This window comes from Myotis davidii, unplaced genomic scaffold (genome assembly GCF_000327345.1).
Source record: "Myotis davidii unplaced genomic scaffold, ASM32734v1 scaffold1071, whole genome shotgun sequence".
Lineage (NCBI taxonomy): Eukaryota > Metazoa > Chordata > Mammalia > Chiroptera > Vespertilionidae > Myotis > Myotis davidii.
This window is the reverse complement of record NW_006282605.1, coordinates 762505-772008: the sequence shown is the minus strand read 5'-3', so window position 1 is coordinate 772008 and position 9504 is coordinate 762505. Positions and strand designations below refer to the sequence as shown.

Genomic DNA, 9504 nt, shown 5'->3' with positions numbered 1-9504 from the left:
AGCATTTTTCTTTATGTAAGCCTATTTTTCCCCAGGTTCTGATATATGCAAGTTGTTTTACCTTTGCAAAGCCTGAAAATATTTAATGATTTTATCCTCACAGACATCTTCAGCCATCCAACTTGACCCTCTATTCTACTTATTGACCAAGCTATCTTGTCAGCATTAAATTTTAATATATGTCTCCCCATGTGGTCTTTCCTTTGCAATATCTCTGCTAGAACCTGACCTTAGTCTAGGCCAGTGATTTTCAACTGCTGTGCCATGGCACACTGTTGTACTGTAATAATTCTTAAAACAAGCAGTACCTGACTATTTAGGCAGGGGCACTGATTTCTTTTTCCTTAGAATGTGAAATAAAAAATGACGATAGCCAATATAACAATAGCCATCCAGTGTGAACGAATCAAAGTTATACCTACTTATTTTGTCAGATTGGCAAAACATATATTTTTTGGTGTACTGAAGAATTTTGGTAATTAGTGTACGCGTGTCATGAGATGAAAAAGGTTGAAAATCGCTGGTCTAGGTAAAAGCTCAGTAGAAAAGAACAGGTAGAAACTACCTGACCTTGAAAATGTGTTTTTTAAATATAGAGAGGAAGGAAGAGGGACAAAGCTATAGAAACATCAATGAAAGAGAATCATTGATTGGCTGCATCCTGCATGGGCTCCTACTGGGGACTGAGCCTGGAACTGGGCATGTGCCCTCACCGGGAACCTCTTGGTGCATGGGACATGGTTCAACCCACTAAACCCCAATGGCTGGGCAAAAATTGCTATTTTCTAACAGTTTTATTGAGAAAACAGTTATTTTCTAACAGTTTTATATAATTTGTTATTTTTTAATAGCTTTATTGAAATACTAGAGGCTGACTTGCAAGAAATTCATACAAGTGTAGGCCTACCTTGCCCTGGCTGCCTGCAACGGCTTCCCTCTGGCACCCGGAACCTGGGCTTCCCTCACAGCCCCGCTTCATCCAGAAGGAAATTAGCATATTATGCTTTTATTATTCTAGATAATTTACATGCTATACAACTTATCCATTTGAAGTGTACAATTCCATAGTTTTTAGGATAGTAAAAACAGAATTGTGCAATCATAACTGTAGTAGATTTTGGAACATTTTCGTCATTGCAGAAGCAACTCTGTGCCCTTTATCATCCTACAATCTTTCCATCCCAATTCCTGTCTCAAAGAATTTGCCTCTCCTTGATATTTCATGGAATCTCATAATATGTAGTTTTTTTGTGATTGGCTTCTTTCATTTTGCATAGTGTTTTCAAGGTTCCATATTGTAGCATGTATCGGTATTTCATTCCAGATAATATTGCATTGTATAGATATGTACCAATTCACTTATCCATTATTTATTTGATGGACATTTATATTGTTTTGCCCTTTTGACTCTTATGGGTAATGTTGCCATGAACATTTATATACATGATTTTGTGTGGACATGTTATCATTTCTCTTGGTTATATAACAAGGAGTGGAATAGTTGTGTCAAATAGTAATTTTGTTCTTAGCTTTTGAGGAAATTCCAGATGGTTCCATTCCCACAGTAGTGTATGAGGTTTCCAATTTCTCTATATCCTTTGCAATAAATATTTTTTATATTTTTGACTGTTGCCTTTCTAGGGAATGAATTGGTATCTTATTCTGGCTTTGATGTGCATTTTCCTAATAACTAATGAGGTCGAGTATGTTTTCATATGCATATCGGTGATTTCTACATTTTCATAGATCAGATTCTTTGCTCATTTAAAAATTTGGTTGACTTTTATCATTGAGCTGTAAATGTTTTTTATGTATTCTAGACTTAAGTCCTTTATCAGATAAATGATTTTCAAATATTTTCTCTCATAGTTGTCTTTTGACTTGATAGTGTTCTTTAACACATAACATTTTTTAATTTTGAAAAAGTTTAATGTATCTTTTTCTTTTGTTACTTGTATTTGTGGTGCCATATTTAAGAACTGAGGATACCTGTGTATTTTTCTAAGAATTTTATAGTTTGAATTCTTACAATTAAGTCTTTATTCCATTTTGAGTTAGATTTTTACAGGTGGTATTCAACATATGATGGTTCAACAGATTTTTCAACTTTGTGATGGAGTGAAAGCAATATGCATTCAGTAGAGATTGAATTTTGATCTTTTACCAGGCTAGCGATATGTGGTAAGATACTCTCTTATGATGCTGGACATGGGCAGTAGTGAGCTGCAGCTGCCAGGCAGCCAGTGATCACTAGGGTTAACAATCCCTGCTCTAAGTCTACTGTGTTGCCAGTGATTTCTGGATATTGTGTTTTGTATTTCACTATAGTATTCAATAAATTACATAAGATAGTCAATACTTTATTATAAAATGGCTTTGTGTTAGTTGGTTTTGCCCAACATCAGGCTCATATAAGTGTTCTCAGCATGTTTAAGGTAGGCTCGGCTAAGCTATAATGATCAGTAAGTTAGGGGTATTAAATGCATTTTCGACTTGGGATATTTTCAACATACAATGAGCTTATTAGGATGTAACCCCATTGTAAGTTGAGGAGAATCTGTATATGTTTTGAGGTAAGGGTACAAATTTATCTTTTTATATGTGGAGATTCAGTTGTCTTAGTACTATTTGTTAAAAAGATTATTTTTTCCCATTGAATGATCTTGGTCACCCTTGTTGAAAATCAGTTGGCCAGGGACACATGGGTTTATTTCTGTTGCATTGATAATCATGTTAGAAAATGTTATTGTACTTCCATAAGTGGCTATAAATTAGAAGGGGGACCATGTAATTGCTTTCCTGATTACTATAGGTATCTCTCATGTTCTCACACCAGGAACTGGTTTAGGTGGAACATCTGAAGATTAAAGATGATGTTTTAGGGTGTAGATAAAATTAAAGATTATGTTTTAGGGTAGTGGGGGTATGAACTTGAACTGCCTATCTTGAAAGGAGTTTGTTAACCTTCCAAGGAAGTCATTAATGGGTGAAATTGTCATCAATAGTGATATCTATATATATAAAAGCCTAAGAAACCATTACGACTGGTCGACTGAACGACCAGTCGACTGGTCGCTATGATGCACACTGACCACCAGGGGCAGATGCTCAATGCAGGAACTGCCCCATGTGGCAGTGTGCTCCCACAGCCAACCTCCTGCGGCAGGCCAACCTCCTGCGATCCCTCCTCCTGGCCGGCCCCTATTGGCCCCCATCGGTCATGGGTGAGATGGCCCTGATCAGCCCCAATCACCAGCCAGGGTGAGGGACCCCACCCATGCACAAATTCGTGCACCGGGCCTCTAGTAGAATATAACAGTGAACTTGAGAGTTTGTACTCTAAAAGAGCCCTCTACTCAGCTGCATGTGTTTGCTGACATGGAGGGATATAGTTCCGTGTATTAGCCAGTGAAAACATAATTGAGGGCCATTTTTGGCCCATGGGATACCATTGCTTCCTCTTATTATTGACCATATTGTATTAGTATCTTACTCCTATTCTTCTCCCTTCCTAATATGTCATATTCTATGTTTTTTTCAAAGTATATAATAGATGTCTTCTCAGATATAACCATTAATTTCCCTCTGCTTTCTAATTACTGAAAGATTATAAAATGATGTTTAAATCTTGACCAACAAATGCAGGTGAAATTGCACAGAGATCAATAATATAAGTCACAGCAAAGATAAATGCCATTACTCACTCCTTGGTCTCAAATAATGTTTATTTTTGGGCCAAGTGTAGATGGCAAGAATTATTAGAAATTGGATAATTTCTAGACCCAATTGTTGTGATAGAATTTTGTATACTCTTGACTTTTAATGGATCAAGTAAAGTAAAACTAAGTGAAGAATTTGAAACAAATGAAATTACATATTTTCAAGGATCTTTGGACCATCTACAAAGATAGGTCATATATTGCAGCACGTCATAGAACTGAGTGTTGAGTGGTGGACTCTGACATGGAAGGGAAGTAGTGAGGGGAGCCTAGTTAGGTAGGGGCAACTCAGGCAGAGCAGCTCTGTTTTTTCATGTTTTGTATTATTTCTATGCTGGAGTTTTGCATAAAACTTATTTGGAAATAAGTGAAAGGTTTATGTTGTAAAAATTAAATAGGTTGTTAAATAATGGGATTGATTGTCCCACTGTATATACAGGCCATAAAGTATCCACATCATCAACTGCATTCAATAAAACTAGAAATAAATGAAAAACTTTAAAGCAAATGTAATACCTACTATCAGATTTCTCCCAAATAACAATGGATTAAAGAGAGTAAAGAAGAGCTATAGTTATAACTTGTTTTGAAAAGAAATGAACACACTGTGTATCAAAAGCTATCTGTTACAGCCAGGACAATAATGACAGGCAACTTTCCTCAGGCTTCTTCTGCATCTGATCTTCAGAACACAGAAAGTGATTTGAATGCCTGTTTTTTAATTCTCCCAAGTATGGTACATAGGAATGCTATGCTGGATGCATTGAACAGAAGTTAATTTGTGGATCCTTAAGTTATGAGGCCTCAGTTCTCTTAGTGGACCCTGGTTGAGCAAGGCCAGCATGCCTTGTAATTACTATGATAATCCCCAGTGCTGATGAGGATATGGGTCATTGAGCATTCTCAGATGCTGCTGGTGGAGGTATGAACTTGAACTGCCCAACCTGAAATTAGTTCGTTAACCTTTCTATAGAACCATGATTAAATTAAAATCTTATACCCTTTATCTGATAAAATCACTTTTAAAAAATTGATAATAAGAACAGAGATTTAGGAAAGTGTGCACAAAGACTTCATAACAGTTTTAAAATTTTTATTGTGGACATTTCTTAGTATATGGACCAATAGAGATAAGCTTAGTTTTTGTCTGTTTCGGGGGTTATAACAGATTTATAGACTGGGTAGCTTATAAACAACAGAAATACAGTATATTTCTCATAGTTCTGGAGGCTGGGAAGTCTAAGATTAAGGTGTCAGCAGATTCGGTGTCAGATGAGGACTCTCTTCCTGGTTCCCAGATGGTATTCTTTTCTCTGTGTCCTCACATAGTGGAAGGGAGCAGAAATTTTTTTGGGGTCTCTTTTATCAGGGCACTAGTCCCATTCATCAGGGCTCTATTCTCATGACCCTATTATCCCCTCCTTCCCCCCAAATCCCTGCCTCCAAACACCACCACATAGGTTCATTTATTTAAGTTTGTTTTTATTTTGAGGGATTGTTTTTTCTCCTTATCTCCCCCCACCCCCTTTTTGGCTTATTACATTTTTTTTTTAATTTTGTGAATTGTTTACCTGGTTCTATGGTCAAATATAACAAAGTCCAATCCTAGAGAGCTATTATCTGTGTTCTTTTTCTCCATATACATAATCACTTATTTTCTTACTTTTTTGGGTTATATTTTCATGCTTTTTGAAATCACAAGCAACTACATATCTTAATTTATTACTTCCATTTTTCATAAAAAGCAGTGTAATAAAAATACTATTCCGGTGATCAATGTGGTTAATTATATTTAAAGTCACATTTGCCACACTGTTTTGATCACAGAGCCCTTTTTCTTCCATGAATGCCTTTAAGAACAGGTTAGTGACACTCTAGATTATTTGATTTGTTCCCTAATTTCCAGAAAGCTGCATACCATAGGACTGAGCATTGTTGTTCTTTAACATAATGAGACATTAGTATCCCATTGGTTATGAACTTAGTGGCACTCTGACATACTCTATATTGTTCTTGAAAAACACAGCCAACCTAAATTAATGTATGTTGAAAGCAGTTTCCCTAAGAAATAATGCTCTGGGTTTTATGATCATTTCCAGGCTAACAGCTGTCATCAGAAGTTAAATAATGGTGATTCTCAAGTTCTCCACTGAGGGAAAGAATTACCTGGAGGGAAAACAGCACAGGATTGTGTGTCTGAAGGACGATTCTCCTCTAGCTTCAAAGGCTGTGTTATTTCCCCTACTCCTCCTGGGTAAAGGCAATGCCTCAGGAAGTCCTAGTCCTGGACCTCACCACTTCTAGGGAATAGAATGGTTGCTTTCTTTAGATGGGAAAAGTCCCCAAACTTCCATCTTGACAAGCCAACTTTGCATTATAAATCTGTATAAACTGCGTGATGTGAAGCTTGAAATAATTAAATGACATTGTATGATAAGGAGGTGATATTCCAAATATTTAACAATGTTATGACACAAGGAACATCCAATCAGATGGATGGTGACTGGAATTTGCCATATTACACCAGAGATTTTACTTCACTGCTTGGTGAGGTCTGCCTGAGGCAGAGGTTGGCTGGTGACTGGAATTTGCCATATTACACCAGAGATCTTACTTCACTGCTTGGTCTGCGTGTATACCATGGGCTTCAGCACATTGGTATATGCATCAAAGAAGTAAGGCTCCGCGTACTAAGTTGTAACCATTTCAGTCATGCATTCGGAAAATGTGTATTAAACGCAAAAAATCTACAGGAATGAGATTGCTAAGTGCTGGTGAAGAAACACTTTACTGTGAGTTAAAGAGTTTGGGAATATTTGAAGAAAGCTGACATTTAATAATTTTTTGATGAGGATTATTACAGTAGAAAAAGACAGGTTGTTGGATTTCAGATAAATATAGAATTTGTGTGCCTGATGCAGTGACCTTAGTTAATGCTTGACCGCCTACCAGTGGTCGGCAAACTGCGGCCCCTTGAGTGTGGCTCCACGTGCGGCCGCGCAAGTACAGTGCGATTGAAACTTCGTGGCCACACTCAAGGGGCCAAAGATCCGCATCTGGCTTGCGAGCCACAGTTTGCCGACCACTGGCCTATACCAAATGTATGTTTGTAGTTCATATTGCACTGTGCATCTAATATTGTTTATTTTCCATATCTCGATTTGAATTTTGCCTGCTGGTTTGAGTCTATTGATAAATGTCATCTTGTGCATTATCAAATATGATGATGAAATTCAAACCATTTTTAATAAAATGCCTATTAAATTTTTGGTTTTAAAATGTGTCAGGTTATACTAACTTGATAAGCATCAAATGTTTTAGAAAATTTTATAATAATTTTTGCAAGCAAGAAATATGCTTTTAAAACTCTACCAAAACTAGAATAATAAACATACATAGTGTTGGGGGTACCTAACATTTCTTCGACTTAGAAATGTTTGCAATATATGAAATGAGGCATAAATAGGAAAATGAAATAATACATTAACATTTGAAAAACTTTAATATTACTTTCCTAGGTAAAAGCCATCATATTTTTATTCATTTTGTGATCAATGGCCCATATATTTTAACCAAGCAATGTCCTGGTGAGAATATTCTAGAAAATATTGTCTATCAACATTAATAACAGATACTGAGTAATGGTCTTGGTGCATTATTGTATATGTTTATTGGCCATTCATGTGTCCTCCCCTGAATATCTTTGCTCATTTTTCTATTGTTTTATTTTCTTTTTCTCATTGACTTATAGATGTTCTTTATATGTTTATTAATTCTCACTATTTCTTGGTATATTCATTACAAATATATTCCCAGTTGGTAGCTTATGTCACCATTCTGTCTATTCATCCATCACTACGACATAAGTTATAATTATAGGGGTAAAATTCATCAGTTTTTCCTTAGTGTTTTCTGGATTTTTAAATATTTTGTTTTAAAAACACTTTTTTAAAAATATATTTTCTTGATTTTTTACAGAGAGGAAGGGAGAGAGATAGAGAGTTAGAAACATCCATGAGAGAGAAACATCGATCAGCTGCCTCCTGCACAACCCCTACTGGGGATGTGCCCGCAACCCAGGTACATGCCCTTGACCGGAATTGAACCTGGGACCCTTCAGTCCGCAAGCCGATGCTCTATCCACTGAGCCAAACCGGTTTCGGCTAAAAACACTTTTTAAAACCCAGGATTACAAACATATTTCCTTATATTTTTCTAAGTAGTTTACAGTTTTGGCTGTCATTTATTTATTCATTTTTAAAATTTATCTTTATTGTTGAAAATATTACAGATGTCCATTGTTTTCCCCTCCATTGACTCTGTCTCCACCTCACCCACTACTCCCAAGTCTTCACCAAACTATTGTCTGTGTCCATGGACTATGGATATACGCATATTAAGTTCTCCAATTAATATCTACACACACACACACACACACACACACACCTGCCTTCTGTCTGAAACTTTTTAACGTTCTAAAGTTCTTTGTCTCTAGATCTACTTTGTTCATCAGTGTATTTTGTTCATTAGAATCCAAACATGAGTGAGATTACGTGATAATATTGTCTGTGTCCATGGACTATGGATATACGCATATTAAGTTCTCCAATTAATATCTACACACACACACACACACACACACACACCTGCCTTCTGTCTGAAACTTTTTAACGTTCTAAAGTTCTTTGTCTCTAGATCTACTTTGTTCATCAGTGTATTTTGTTCATTAGAATCCAAACATGAGTGAGATTATGTGGTAATTATCTTTCTTTGACTGGCTTAGTTTGCTTAGCATAATACTCTCCAGGTCCACACATATTAATGCAAATGGTAAGAGTTCTTTCTTTTTTACTGTTACATAGTATTCCATTGTGTAAATGTACCACAGCTTTTTTATCTACTCATCTACTGATGGGCACTTGGACTCTTTCCAAATCTTAGCTATTGTAAATTGCGCTGCTATGCATATAGGGATGCATATGTCCTTTCTGATTGGTGTTTTGGGTTTCTTAGGATATATTCTTAGAAGTGGGGTCACTGGATCAAATGGGAGTTCCATTTTTAATTATTTGAGGAAATGCCATACTGTTTTCCACAGTGGCTGCACCAGTCTGCATTCTCACCAGCAGTGTACTAGGGTTTCTTTTCTCAACATCCTAGCCAACATTTGTCTTTTGTTGACTTGTTGATGATAGCCATTCTGGTGAGTGTGAGGTGGTACCTCATTGTCATTTTAACTTACATCACTCTAATGATTAGTGACTTTGAGCATTTTTTTATGTCTCTTGGCCTTTAGTATGTCCACTTTGGAAAAGTGTCTATTTAGGTCCTTTTGCCTATTTTTTAATTGGATTGTTTGTCCTTTTGTTAAGTTGTATGAGTTCCTTATATATTTGGAAATTAATCCCTTATCGGATGTTTCATTGGCAAATATGTGCTCCCAAGCAGTGGGCCCTCGTTTCAGTTTGTTGATTGTTTCTATTGCTGTGCAGAAACTTTTTATTTTGTTGTAGTCCCATGTGTTCATTTTCTTCTTAGTTTCTTTTGCCCTAGGAGATGTATCAGTAAACATATTGCCAAGGGACATGTTTGAGATTTTGTTGCCTATGGTTTCTTCTAAGATTTGTACGGTTACAGGACTTACATTTAAGTCTTTTATCCATTTTTATTTTATTCTTGTGTGTGGTGTAAATTGGTAGTCCAGTTTCATTTTTTGCTTGTACCTGTCCAATTTTCCCAACACCATTTATTGAAGAGATTGTCTTGACTCCATTGTATGCTCCTG

The 9504-nt window shown here is 36.3% G+C and overlaps 1 protein-coding gene and 1 long non-coding RNA gene across 2 annotated transcripts in view; both read left to right on the top strand.

Moving 5' to 3' along the window:
- The window catches only part of LOC107182288, a 17271-nt gene extending 7995 nt beyond the window's left edge, over positions 1-9276 (top strand). The window contains exon 3 of the long non-coding RNA XR_001513004.1: positions 9184-9276. This is a non-coding gene — a long non-coding RNA (uncharacterized LOC107182288). The remainder of the gene's footprint in view (positions 1-9183) is intronic.
- The window catches only part of GBE1 (glucan (1,4-alpha-), branching enzyme 1), a gene marked incomplete at its 5' end in the record, with an annotated part of 290260 nt that overhangs the window by 42118 nt on the left and 238638 nt on the right, over positions 1-9504 (top strand). The gene's annotated exons all lie outside the window — the stretch shown is intronic.